The sequence below is a fragment of the Lactuca serriola genome, chromosome 7 (assembly GCF_051521515.1).
Source record: "Lactuca serriola cultivar US96UC23 chromosome 7, Lser_US96UC23_V15, whole genome shotgun sequence".
Lineage (NCBI taxonomy): Eukaryota > Viridiplantae > Streptophyta > Magnoliopsida > Asterales > Asteraceae > Lactuca > Lactuca serriola.
Genome location: NC_136414.1, coordinates 24,712,508 through 24,728,049, shown reverse-complemented (window position 1 = coordinate 24,728,049; position 15,542 = coordinate 24,712,508).

The following is a 15,542-nucleotide window of genomic DNA, read 5'->3' as shown; positions in this document are numbered from 1 at the left end:
CATCTTAGAGATGTAGTCAGATATTGACAAGCCGGGAGAGTTGGGTGTCAAAGTCTTGAGAAAGTTGGTAGCTCAATCACTTTCTAAGTTACATAGCGAGTTCCTTTGGGACACCTATGAAATAGACTATGACAAGATCCTTAATGATCTTATCTATTTGATAAGATCAACTTCCTAAAACTTTATGGACATTGACAATGATGACATTGGATATCTAGTAAAGCATTCTCTTCCCAATGAAAAGGATTGGCCACAGTCAACTTGGTTGACCAAATGGCAAAGAGAAAAGCTAAGTCTGTGATAGTCCTGTGTACTTTTATCAAAGGGTCCATATGTTTATATTGCCAAAGAAAGGGGCATTGGTTGCGAAGCTGCCAAATTTACCTAAGGATGTTAAAGTCAATAAGTTTGACTCTACTTCAGGTAAAGTCCACTATCTAACTTTGTTAAGTTCTATTCTGAGATTCCTGATACATGATGTGACTGGGTCACATGTTGATGTTTTAAGAATCAAAGAAAAAGTAAAGAAACTTAAAGAAAGAATATGTTGAATCTGATCGCGTAGATGAATTTCTATCGCATAGTTTGAAGATTGGATTCTTGAGCTACTTCTTAGGAGTTACGATATTTTTTGCTTAGGAATAGATAACAACAAGTTTTCGTATGGATTGTAAGGATAAGTTTTTCCGCAAAGTTTTAAAAATAAAAATTTTAGATTTTATTTATTTTAAAATATCCTTACAATGGCATTTGAAGAAAAATTGTTGCTTATATGATTCCATTAATAGCAAGAGTGGAAATATGAAATTGATTCTTTCATTTGTGGTAATGTCTAAATTTACCAAATAAGGAAAGATTCTCATCACCTAAGTTTCAATTGGACCGGAACTTGGAATCATGCAAGTTGTATAGCATGATGAATGAGAACTTTCAAGCATTGAAAAAAATTAAGACTAACTACTTGTTCACATGGATGTGTGAGTCAAGTGAAGGACTAAGGGATCAAGTACACATTCTTGTGCACTGATTAAGTCCACCACAAAAGATCGATAAGATTATTCGTCATAATTTACTGAAGCTTAGTAAATATGGTTATACTTACAAGCTTAAGTGTAACTCTGAGACATTGGAAAAGGTTCCAATGTATGGCAGAGCGAATAAGAAGAATCAAATTAGGCAGAGGGATAAAAGTTTCTCAAATCTGAAAAGATGGGAGAGTACTTTAGTATCAGTTTTTGTGATCATCTTAATGATTAAGAAACCATAGCACAATTAGTTCTCTAAGGAAATCTTAGTGCATTCTTATGACTAAGAAGAGGAACTTGAATTGTTGAAGTGGTTAAATCAAGAAGATGAGTCATACTTCGTTCCAATAGAAGTCTTAGAGTCATACTCCAAGATTGTAACTTGAGTGACATGTCTCAAAGAAGGTTTAAAACACTTGTCAAATGTAAGAGTAAAAGTTTTCTACTCTTGTACATTTGAAATTGGTAAGTTGTGATGTTTGGATAAAACAAAGACCAACTTAGGCCAATTTTGTGAAGTGTTTGTCTTGATTAGAATCCACACTATCTCTTGGATGTTTGACAAGGGAGTCTTATAGGTCAAGAGGACAGTGGGAGTCTTAAAGGTCTTGAAAGTCTCAAGAACTAATCAAGAATAAAAACCTGAAGTTCTTCACTAGCACACGACTTGAGGTTTATAACCTATCGTGTTGACATATTCTGTGCCCATTCCAGTTAAAGTTGGCTTTGCATATGAGTTCTTAGAGTTCTCAATTTGTTGCACAACAACTTGGAAGCAATGGCAGGCCCTTGAGCTGCCAGGTGGCAAGAAGTTAAGATTGAGTTCAGTCCATATGAGTTTGGATTTGTCATTATCCTTGTCTTGTGACTATGGTTTTGACAATTCACATGGATAAGAACACATACACCATTAAATCTAAGTGTCATAAGGTTTCTCTCCGATTCATGAAAATGATGGTGAGCAAACACTTTCACTAAGTAGATTTTAGTTAGATAGCAATTGTGATATTTGCATTCTCAAAGTCGTTAGTGGAGCGTGTGTGGTTTACCGGCACACTAACCTGGACTTGTGAGAAGTGGCAAAAAGGTCTAACCATTATGATTACGGCATCCCTCTTCATAATTGTTTAGACACACAAGTGTGCTATCTAAGGGAAGGTGTATGATTTTGATAAAGTCTTATCAAAACAATCTAGTATCAGAAATCTGAACTTTGGTAAGAAAGTCAGCTGATTTCTGAGTACATGTCAAAGCTAGTGGGAGCATAAGTGTTATGCTAATAATCATCATGTTAGTGGGAGCATGATAATTATGATAAGTATTGCAAGTTAGCAACGTTAATTATAGAAAACAAAATTTTTAATTGGGAAAGAGTTGTTTTGCTATAATTAAGGGAGAGGAAATTATACTTCATCTCAAATCTATAAGCTTAGATCGTGAGGTTTTAATCATTTAGTCAAGGATATATATGAATTTCATGTTGGAATGGCTCAACATAAGGAAATTTTGTATATGAGTCCATTATTTGCGCTCTAAAATTCTATTATGATTACGACATCCCTTTTCATAATCTGAATTATGAGAACTTGGCAAATTGAAATGGACATATTATAGCAAAAGACTGGTTTAGTCTTTATGTGAGACATCATGAATCGTGTCCCATATGCTTCGGATATAGGATCGATTACATGTGCTATATTCATCCTTTCTAAAATTTTCCAAATGCCTAGGGCATTTAGAAGGGAAAAGGTTTAGAACTGGATATGACTAAAAGGATTAAACAATTGTCGAGGACAATCTAAGGTTTACTAAAGATTGGTTGCTCAAGGACAGTTGGAAGTATAGTGATAATTTTGGAAGGACCATATTGACATAATCTGTAATGAGGCAACTCCTGTTCAGAAGTGAAAGTCAAAATGGAATCTGGAAATGTTTCAAAGTTAGAATTTTCAATCTGTTTAAGATTAGGAAACTTAATGCAAGAAGGATGTTCCCAATGAGTTGATCTCCTTTGGAATGGTCTGTAATGGTTGTTGTCAAGTCTTTCTAATTTTGTGCATAATCATTACAAGAAGATCAATGCATATAAGTTTAGAATCTAACAGATTTCAGTAAATGGCATGAATTTGGAATTCTTGCATTTGCAGTAAGGATTTGGGACTGTGAAAAGAGAATCATTGAAGTTATGTTCAATGGATCTAGTTCACAAAGTAAAGATCATAGACAAACATAGTATGCATACTTGGTGTATGGCATGCCTAGTGTTTAGAAAACATAGTGTACATGCTTGTAGCATGGGACAACTATTGTTTTAAATTCAAGAATAAAGTTGATAGCTGAAACAGTATACAATGAATAATGTGTAATCATATGGTGATAAATAAAAGGTGTTTTATTTATGTTCATAGGTTTTTATACCATATTGGATTCAACTATTCTTGTGTTTCATTTTACATGTTTTGACTTCCAGAATAAACTAGGTTATTCTTCCGGAGTGACTAAGTTATTCAAAACATCCACAGTCAGTCATATGTTGGAAGTAGATATAAATTAAGACTGTCATGGGTTGGCTTGTAGAGGTCTAAGGTGTTGGACAAAGGGCTACAACACTCATGAGTGCTCATAAGTTCTGAGTATTGGATTCAACCCGCGCTCATTGGAATCACTTCATGGATTTTATCACGAGTGATCATGAGACGATAATATCTTATATTCTTCAAACCTAGAGATATGAGTTGTTACTATGAGTTGGTTGTACATTGATTGCACGAAAACGCATTTGGTAACTCGGTGCTATAAAACGTGTCTTTGTGTATGATTCAACAAGTAGTAGAACAAGCCATATGAGTCGAAGTTTATCCATTCCTTTTACCTTCGGGATAAAAGCGATATCTGTGGGCCCCTCGATGATTTGATGATGACAAATGGAAGTGCTCGGCCGGGCCAGGGCTGATTTGATTTGTTCAATTAGTCAGTCGTCATAAATCGGACATCGGGAAACAACAAATCGACAGAGAGAATGATTATAATCCATGTCTCAGTCCATATGATATCTAGAATGGAGGAATATATGATCCCTTATCTAATGGACAAGTCACTGACAAAGGTCAGAGTTCATCTACAAGGTCAGAGTTCGACAGAAGCTTTTGAGAGCTACGATTGCTAGTTGGTTCCTGAAGTCATACGCAATAATAGTTTTAGACTTATCCAAGTGGGAGACTTTTGGATTAATGTCTAAGTCCATAACTATAATTGGTAAGACTTGACCCGACCCGGCATGGTCCATTTGGGTTGCATGGCATCATGCACTTGGATAGACTATAATGAGAGAAATAAGACACTTATGGTTATTAATATATTATAAGTTCTAGTATATTAATAATAAGAATAATTAGATTATTTAATTAGTATTGCTCAAGAATTAATCTAGGATTAATTAAGTGATCAAAAGAAGACTAATTAAATATATGGGTTGATTGTGTAAGTCATACATACTTGTATAGTGGGCTAATGCTCCATGGATAATCAAGTTGGGCTAAAACCCATAGGATGGTCCATGGATGCTCCATGGTATATTTGAACCCATGGATCCAAGGAAATGGAAAGTCATGACAATTAGGGTTTACCCTAATTGTAACACTATATAAAGATCTTATTCTTGACAAAAATCGGACACTAGAGTGTGTAAAAATAAGGGCTAGCCGATTTCATGAGTTGTGGATTTCTCTCAAGTTATTCCAAGTGTATTTGGTGTTGTGTGAACCATTTGAGGTGTCACACTTGGGGCACTAGGCACTCAAGCTTCATGAAGACATTCTACATCAAAGAGGTATGTATTCTATCTTGTTATATTGATAGTTTTTGTATGCTAGATTAGGATAATACCTTGGATGTTCATATTTGCATGTATAATAGAGAAAACATAGATCCAAGGTATTTAGGGTTGCATGTACACTTAGGAGTGTTAGAATGCTCAAAAACCCAACACTTAGTCCAACATAAGGAATCTTGGATCACAAGCCCACATATAAGAATGAATGATTTACACAATCAACCCATATATTTAATTAGTCTCCTTTTGATCACTTAATTAATTCCAAATTAATTCTTGATCAATACTAATTAAATAACCTTATTAGTATATTAGAACTTATAATATATTAACAAACCTTAAGTGTTATTTCTCTCATTTTAGTCTATCCAAATGCATGATGCCATGCAACCCAAATGGACCATGCCGGGTTGGTTCAAGTCTTACAAATTATAGTTATGGACTTAGACATTAATCCAACAGTCTCCCACTTGGATGAGTCTAAAACTATTATTGCGTATGACTTCAAGAACTGACTGGCAATCGTAGCTCTCAAAAGCTTCTATCGAACTCTGACCTTGTAGATGAACTCTGACCTTTGTCAATGACTTGTCCATTAGATAAGGGATCATATATTCCTCCATTCTAGATATCATATGGACTGAAACATGGATTATAATCATTCTCTCTGTCCATTTGTTGTTTCCCGATTTCCGATTTATGACGACTGACTAATTGAACAAATCAAATCAGTCCTGGCCCAGACGAGCACTTCCATTTGTCATCATCAAATCATCGAGGGGCCCACAGATATCGCTTTTATCCCGAAGGTAAAAGGAATGGATAAACTTCGACTCATATGGCTTGTTCTACTACTTGTTGAATCATACACAAAGGTGTATTTTATAACATCGAGTTACCAATGCATTTTCGTGTAATCAATGTACAACCAAATCATAGTAACAACTCATATCTCTAGGTTTGAAGAATATAAGATATTATCGTCTCATGATCACTCGTGATAAAATCCATGAAGTGATTCCAATGAGCATGGGTTGAATCCAATACTCAGAACTTATGAGCACTCATGAGTGTTATAGCCCTTTGTCCAACACCTGAGACCTCTACAAGCCAACCCATGACAATCTTAATTCATATCTACTTCCAACATATGACCGACTGTGGATGTTTTGAATAACTTAGTCACTCCGGAAGAATAACCTAGTTTATTCTGGAAGTCAAAACATGTAAAATGAAACACAAGAATAGTTGAATCCAATATAGTATAAAAACCTATGAACATAAATAAAACACCTTTTATTTATCACCATATGATTACACATTATTCATTGTATACTGTTTCAGCTATCAACTTTATTCTTGAATTTAAAACAATAGTTGTCCCATGCTCCAAGCATGTACACTATGTTTTTCTAAACACTAGCCATGCCATACACCAAGTATGCATACTATGTTTGTCTATGATCTTTACTTTGTGAACTAGATCAATTGAACATAACTTCAATGATTCTCTTTTCACACTTCCAGATCCTTACTGCAAATGCAAGAATTCCAAATTCATGCCATTTACTGAAATCTGTTAGATTCTAAACTTATATGCATTGATCCTCTTGTAATGATTATGCACAAAGTCAAAAAGACTTGACAACAATCATTACAGAGTATTCCAAAGGAGATCAGCTCCTTGGAAACATCCTTCTTGCATTAAGTTTCCTAATCTTACACAGATTGAATAATTTCTAACTTTGAAACATTTCCAGACTCCATTTTGACTATCACTTCTGAACAAGAGTTGCCTCTTTACAGATTATGTCAATATGGTCCTTCCAGAATTATCATTATACTTCCAATTGTCCTTGAGCAACCAATATTTGGTAAACCTTAGATTGTCCTCGACAATTATTTAATCCTTTTAGTCATATCCAATTCTAGACCTTTTCCCTTCTTAATGCCCCAGACATTTGGAAAATTTTAGAAAGGATGAATATAGCACATGTAATCGATCCTATATCCGAAGCATATGGAACACGATTCATGATGTCTCACATAAAGACTAAACCAGTCTTTTGCTATAACATTTCCATTTCTATTTGCCAAGTTCTCATAATTCAGATTATGAAAAGGGATGCCGTAATCATAATCGAATTTTAGACCGCAAATAATGGACCCATATATAGAATTTCCTTATGTTGAGCCATTCCAACATGAAATTCATATATATATATATATATATATATATATATATATATCCTTGACTAAATACGATTAAAACCTCAATCTAAGCTTTTAGATTTGAGATGAAGTATAATTTCCTCTCCCTTAATTATAGCAAAACAACTCTTTCCTAATTGAAACTTTTGTTTTCTATAATTAACATTGCTAACTTGCAATACTTATCATAATTATCATGCTTCTACTAACATGATGATTATTAGCATAACACTTATGCTTCCACTAGCTTTGACATGTACTCAGAAATTAGCTGACTTTCTTACCAAAGTTCAGATTTCTGATACTAGATTGTTTTGATAAAACTTTATCAAAATCATACACCTTCCCTTAGATAGCTCATAGGTGTGTCTAAACAATTATGAAGAGGGATGCCATAATCATAATGGTTAGACCTTTTTGCCACTTCTCACAAGTCTAGGTTAGTGTGCCGGTTAACCACACACGCTCCACTAACGACTTTGAGAATGCAAATATCACAATTGCTATCTAGCTAAAATCTACTTAGTGAAAGTGTTTCCTCACCATCATTTTCATGAATCGGAGAGAAACCTTATGACACTTAGATTTTCATGGTGTATGAGTTCCTACCCATATGAATTTGTCAAAACCATAATCACAAGACAAGGATAATGACAAATCCAAACTCATATGGATTGAACTCAATCTTAATTTCTTGCCACCTGGCAGCTCAAGGGTCTGCCATTGCTTCCAATTTGTTGTGCAACCAATTGAGAACTCTAAGAACTCATATGCAAAGCCAACTTTAACTGGAATGGGCATAGAATATGTCAACATGATAGGTTATAAACCTCAAGTCGTGTGCTAGTGAAGAACTTCAGGTTTTATTCTTGATTAGTTCTTGAGACTTTCAAGACCTTTAAGAATCCCACTGTCCTCTTGACCTATAAGACTCCCTTGTCAAACATCCAAGAGATAGTGTGGATTCAAATCAAGACAAACACTTCACACAATTGGCCTTAGTTAGTCTTTGTTTTATCCAAAACATCACAACTTACCAATTTCAAATGTACAAGAGTAGGAAACTTTTACTGTTACATTTGACAAGTGTTTTAAACCTTCTTTAAGACATGTCACTCAAGTTACAATCTTGGAGTATGAATCTAAGACTTGTATTGAAACGAAGTATGACTCATCTTCTTGTTTTAACCATTTCAGCAATTCAAGTTCCTCTTCTTAGTCATAAGAATGCACTAAGATTTCCTTAGAGAACTAATTTTGATATGGTTTCTTAATCATTAAGATGATCACAAAACCTGATACTAAAGCACTCTCCCATCTTTTCAGATTTGAGAAACTTTTATCCTTCTGCCTAACTTGATTCTTCTTATTCGATCTGTCATACATTGGAACCTTTTCCAATGTCTCAGAGTTACACTTAAGCTTGTAAGTATAACCATATTTACTGAGCTTCAGTAAATTATGAAGAATAATCTTATCGATCTTTTGTGGTGGACTTAATCAGTGCACAAGAATGTGTACTTGATCCCTTAGTCCTTCACTTGACTCACACATCCATGTGAACAAGTAGTTAGTCTTAATTTTTTTCAATGCTTGAAAGTTCTCATTCATCATGCTATACAACTTGCATGATTCCAAGTTTCTATCCAACTGAAACTTGGGTGATGAGAATCTTTCCTTATTTGGTAAATTTAGACACTACCACAAATGAAAGAATCAAATTCACTTTCCAATATTGCTATTAGTGGAATCTTATAAGCAACAACTTTTCACAAATGCCATTGTAAGGATACTTAAAATAAATAAAATCAAAACCTTTTTCTTTATTTTAAAACTTTGCGGAAAACTTATCCTTACAATCCATATAAAAACCTTGTTGTTATCTATTCCTAAACAATATAAATATCATAACTCTTAAGTAATAGCCCAAAATTCTGATCACCGAACCATGCGATTGAAATCCACCTTCGCGATCAGAATCAGCATGCACTTAATAGAGTTAGAGAATGGACTTTACCTAAAGTAGAGCCAAACTCATTGACTTTAACATCCTTAGGTATATTTGGCAGCTTCGCAACCAATGCCCCTTCCTTTGGCAATAGTTACCTATGGACCCTTGATAATGGGACTATCTCAGACTTAGCCTCTCTCTTTACCATTTGGTCAACCGAGTTGACTATGGCCGATCCCTTTCCACTGGGAAGAGAGAGCTTTTTCTGGATTTCCAGTGTCACCATTGTCGATGTCCATAAAGTTTTAGGAAGATGATCTTAGCGAATAGATAAGATCATTAAGGGTCTTGTCATAGTCTGTTTCATAGGTGTTCCAAAAGAACTCGCTATGTGACTTAGAAAGTAGTTGAACCACCAACTTTCTCAAGACTTTGACACCCAACTCTCCCGGCTTGTCAATATGTGACTACATCTCCAAGATGTGATCACACCTAGACCTTGCCTTGCCAATAGGGCTTGAGTGACCTTGAACTTGTCAAGAACTTGTAGGTTAGGGAGAATAATTGGAGGAGGTGAAAGAAGTATGATTTCCATGGGACATCATCTTCATTTAGGAAAGCTTGTTTCAAGAGATTTGGGAAGATCATAAATGTCTAAACCAGACATCTTTTGGGAGATATTCAACATATTTGATCTAAAGTCCTTAATATGACACCCAATATGAAATATTAAGGCTAGGACCCAACAAACTATTTTATAACTTAGAAGAGGGATGCCCTAATCCAAGCTATAAAATATTTGAAGGTAGGTGAATGACGAAGGTATGTGAATGACGATTCACCAATTTCCACCAAGATACACGAAATGTATTATTAGGTTTTAATTGGATTTGAAACTCCTAGATCTTTGAGATTCATTGAACTGTTCAATGGCATGTTTCTATCTCGAGTGTGCCCTTTAGGTTTTGTGACTGGGATGTCGAGGATCACAAAACAAGGTGTGAAGTAACCATGCAAATTACTTGGTACCATTAAGTGTTTACCCCTCAATCGATGTGTCGGTTAACAACACACGCTCCATCGATACTATGATAAACATTAAGTTACACTTTGCCTACCTTGTTAAATACGAGTTAGTGTCCCGGTTAACCACACACGCTCCACTAACCGACTTAAACAAAGTGCAAAGTGGAATTTCATGGATTAGCACCTTATTCACATTTTCCTAAGTAACTAAGATTGGGTATTTATAAGAGTTTAGTTACTTAGTATTTATCATTAATACTTTTAATGAAGGGAGAATTCTAGTCCTTGTCCTACCCGTTCGGTTAATGACCCTCCACTGGTCAAGGAAGTGGTGGGTGAGAGTGGACACCCATTAAACTGCCATTTTATAGGCAGTAACCTTATACCCCCCTTATAGACCGGCTTCGTGAATGAAGCCTACTAACGGTAAGACTGACTTTACTCTTATACATACATATATATATATATATATATATATATATATATATTATTAACTTATAATATTATAAAGTATAAGGGTTGAATTTTAACTTTTAAAATTCTAAGTGCTAACTTGGAATTAAAGTATTCATGGGGAAAACTTTACAAATTCCAAAACTTGAGGGCATGTTTTGAAACTATTCAAAACTCTTGGATTTTCATAACTTATGAGTTTAATTAAAGTTTTAAAAACTTTAATGAAGTGACTCTTGAACATCCATAACTTGAGGACAAGGTATGGAGTCATAAAACAATTTAATGAGGAAAAAGACTCTTCATTTTGTAACATATGGCAACTTTTATGAGTTTTAAGATTCATAAATGTGACTTATAAATTACATAAACACATTTTATGAACTTCTTTTAGATTAATTTGGATTAAAACCAACTATCACATAATTTTATTCATTAATCTAAATTCACTCATAAAACAAGGTAACACAAAAAACTTTTGGTGATCCATAACTTATTCTTAAGTTATGGAATCCTGTAAAACATTAACACCAAATTTTGTAACTCCATAAAAACTTTGAATCAATTTTTTTTAAAACCTTTTCATATCCATAACTTACGGAGGTTTCAAAAAATAAAACTCTTTAGATCAAACTTTTAAAACTAACAAAATAATCATATGATTTTATCTTTTATTAAATTTGACCTAATTCAACTCATAAAGCAAATTATTCAAATTTTACAAATAATTAGTTTTTCACAAGAACAAGTAATTATCTTAAAATTTGACAAACTTCATGTTTTTTTTTCCTTTTTTTTCAACTTTGAAAATAAAATATTTGCATCAATATAACAGAAAACAACTCGTGGCTCTGATACCAATGTTGTGTTTTGAGCATTCTAACACTCCTAAGTGTACATGCAACCCTAAATACTTTGGATCTATGTTTTCTCTATTATACATGCAAATATGAACTTCCAAGGTATTATCTTAATCTAGCATACAAAACAATGAATATAGCAAGATAGAATACATACCTCTTTGATGTAGAAAGTCTTCATGAAGCTTGAGTGCCTAGTGCCCCAAGTGTGACGCCTCAAATGGTTCAAACAACACCAAATACACTTGGAATAACTTGATAGAAACTTGAACACTCCATGAAATTGTTTAGCCCTCACACTCACACATAGTGCACGATTTCTTGAGCCATGGGATTCTTTTATATGGTGGCTATTAGGGTTACACCATGTAACTCATGACTTTACCCATTCCTTATGGTCCATGGATTTTAACCTCCATGGAGCATCCATGGGTCACCCCATGGACTTAGTCCAACATAAGGAATCTTGGATCACAAGCCCACATATATAAGAATGAATTATTTACACAATCAACCCATATATTTAACTAGTCTCCTTTTGATCACTTAATTAATTCCAAATTAATTCTTGATCAATACTAATTAAATAACCTTATTAATATATTAGAACTTATAATATATTAACAAACCTTAAGTGTTATTTCTCTCATTTTAGTCTATCCAAATGCATGATGCCATGGAACCCAAATGGATCATGCCGGGTCGGGTCAAGTCTTACTAATTATAGTTATGGACTTAGACATTAATCCAACAATAACACCCATCAAGACTCCATTTTTATGCTATGAATGGACCAAAGGACCTCATATCCATCCTTCCTAAGCTCTGTAGTAGCTCATACTCCCAATAGACGATCCATGAACACAAAAAGGGACTATATAGAAAACCCTAGCTCTAGAAATGACAATGATGGTCAAGGAAGAAGCCTTTTACCTCCTCAAGCTTCCTAAGCTGCTCTAAATGCAAGATCCAGAAGCCCTTTCTCGTTCAACCTTGTTTCCTCCTCTTCCTTTTAGCTAACACACCAAGAAGATTATATTGAAGTAATCACAAGCTCAAGAACACACATTCTAATGATTCTAGGGTTTCAGGGACGTTTGAGGGTGAAGGAGGTTGGTTAGGGTAAAGATCAAATGAGATAAGGATGTTTATTTAGGTCTTAATTCCGGAAATTAGGGTTTAAACATTCGTCACATAAGCCCCACGTACCCTTTGGTACGCCCAACATACGTTCTAGCCCTATACAATCATCCATGCATGGTACGCTAAGCTTACTCCTGAAGTACACCCAACGTACTTATGGGACCATTATGCAATACTTATAATTTCAAGCGTTCAATGGGTAATACCTGATTTGGAGTGTTACACACGGCTCAATCCAAAACCGCCCTAACATCAAACGACCATAAATTTTTCGTTCCAACTCTGTTTTTGAAGTTCTTTATATACACGGAAAGGTGTTGAAGAGATCTACAATATTATCCAAATATCATGGACTAAAAACACCTCGAACAAAATTCCATATTTCATGCAAGAACCCGACCTAAGACTTTTCCCTTTCTACCCTTCGGCCCAAAACACAACTCAAGGGTAAAACCTCTTAACTATCATTACCTCCTTCCACAAGGAGTAAACTTTGCCTCCTTAAGGCCAAAAACCTTACAAAATGGACTTCTAGTCCATGGCTCAAAAATGGCAGGAAATAGGATGTTATAGGGTTTAGTTTCTGTAAACCCTAATTTTGATCTATTCAACTTTGTGCAAGATCAATGAGAACAATGTCTCTGATACCACTGATGGGTTTTAGATGTTACAAAAAAAACTATTTTTTGGCGAAATAAAATAAACCCTAAGTCCACACCCTAAATGATCTATGTTCTCAGTATGATTTGCAAACAACAATTTGAATTCTAGAAACCTACAAGTATAATGCTATTTTTGAAAATACTAAAGGTTATTAAAAAAACTTACCTTAAGTTTATTGTAGTAAATAAAAAATGATTCCTTCTTCATGTAGCTTTAGAAAGCAAGCACTAGAAGTCTTGTGACTCTAATGGCTCACACCTAAACCCTAGAAGTTGGAGGCTATTGAAGAGAGAGGGAAGAGGATGAAATTTTAGGAATTCCTTTGAGAGGATGTGATGGCCAGAATTTCTAAGGCCAGGGAAGGGTTTATATAGGTGATCAGGGGGCTTGGATAAGTCATGTTTCCTTGGATAAGCCTTATCCCTTTTTCCTTCCCCCCCCCCCCCCCCCCCCCAAGTTTCCTTAGAGCCTAAGAAAGGCTCTAGAAACTCTAGAACTCCTCTATAATTTTTGTTCCCCCTGAAGGACATTCTAGAGTTTCTCAATGTTTAATTTTTGAACATTATCACCTTTAGTCCTTCTACTTTTAATTATTCCAATTATTCCTAAAATTTATTCTAATTAATTTATAACTAAACATTATAATTTCTAATTAATATATTTTCCTCAAAACATATTAATAAATTATTTATTTTGATTTCTTTTTAATTTATTAATCATATAATAAATTAATAAATTAGTCTCTCTCTCCAAAGAGCATTCTAGTCTCTTACTAGGTTTTAGGGCAACCAAAAAGGACCTTGTTAATAATTCAAGATTATACTAATTTAGTTATTGGCTTAGACACCTAATCTGAAGATGAGGTTATTTCCTAGGAAGATACAATATCTAGATGTGGATCATGGAGATTTTAGACATCCCCATAATTTGCATCTCAATAGGTTACAAGATCGGGAGTGGGGGAATGTAAATCTGTAAACCGTGGTCAATGGTTCCATGTATGTACCGTAAGATACATTTTAGAGCATGAAGTTCTTCTTTCCTGGGGTCATGCATGTATTCATAAATATGTTTTACTGTAAAAGTAATATCAAGTCTAGTGAATGTCAAGTACTGAAGGGCACCAACAAGATTGCGATACATAGTAGGGTCAGTGACAAAAAGACCCGATGAGTCTATTTTATGAACTGGTTTAGCTGGTGTGGGACAAAGATTGTGTTTTAACATTTTGGTACGCTCCAAGGTTTTAGTGGCATCCTTTTGCTAAGAAAGAAACAAACCAGTATTAGGTCGAACAGTATAAATTCCTAGAAAATAACTTAAGACACCAAGATCGTGATGGGTTTTAGCCATAAGAACATCCTATGTGCTCATACAAACCCTAATGCTTGGATCTAGGTTTCTCTATTGTACATGCAATTCATCCAAGACTTCAAACCCTAGATCTAGCATATGATAATCAATATTAACATAATAATGGGTTTAAGATATTACCTTGATTGTTATGTAGCAATAACAATCACAAATCCTCCTTGTAATGACTTTAGAAAGCTTAGAGTCACAAATGTCACTCCTCTAATGGTTCACAAACACCAAGAGCAAGAGGATGAAGAATAAGGAGAGAGGAGACACCCAAAAATGTGTAGAAACCCTAAGGATTCAGTTGCCCACGTTTTTGGTGCCCAAGGGGTCCTTAAATAGTGAGTCTATTAGGGTTATCTAACAAGGAAACCCTAATTTGGATGCTTAGGCCCTAAGCAACCCATGTACTCCTTTCTTAAAGGCCTTTGGACGATTTCTAATGGGTTTCCCCACAGAATTCGTCCACCCCTTTAATATGGAGTCCATTAGCCCAATATTCAACTATCACACAATTGACAGTTCTAGTCCCTTAAGTTTAATTAATGTCTTTTAGCCACAAACTTAATTATTATTAATTCTTGACTAATATCAATTAAACAATATGATTTCTCCTTTAATACATTATTCTCATAATATATTAATAAATAATATTTAATCCTTTCTCTCCATAATTCATCCTATCAAGTTGCTTTGATGAAGGCAACCCAAAAGGACCATGCACCATCGGGTCAAGTACATACCAAAATAGTTATGGACTTAGACACTAATCCAACAGTTTCCCACTTGGATAAGTCTAATAACTATTCTATGTATGACTTCAGATCCTGGTCTGCAATCGTAGCTTTCCAAAGCTGCTGTCAACTCTGATCTTATCAGATACGCGTGTCCTTTAGATAAGGGATCATATATTCCTCCATTCTAGATATCGTATAGATATGAGACATGAACTTAATCATTCTTTCTATACTATTTCCCGACTTCTGATTTATGACGACTGATAACAGACTACAATTTGA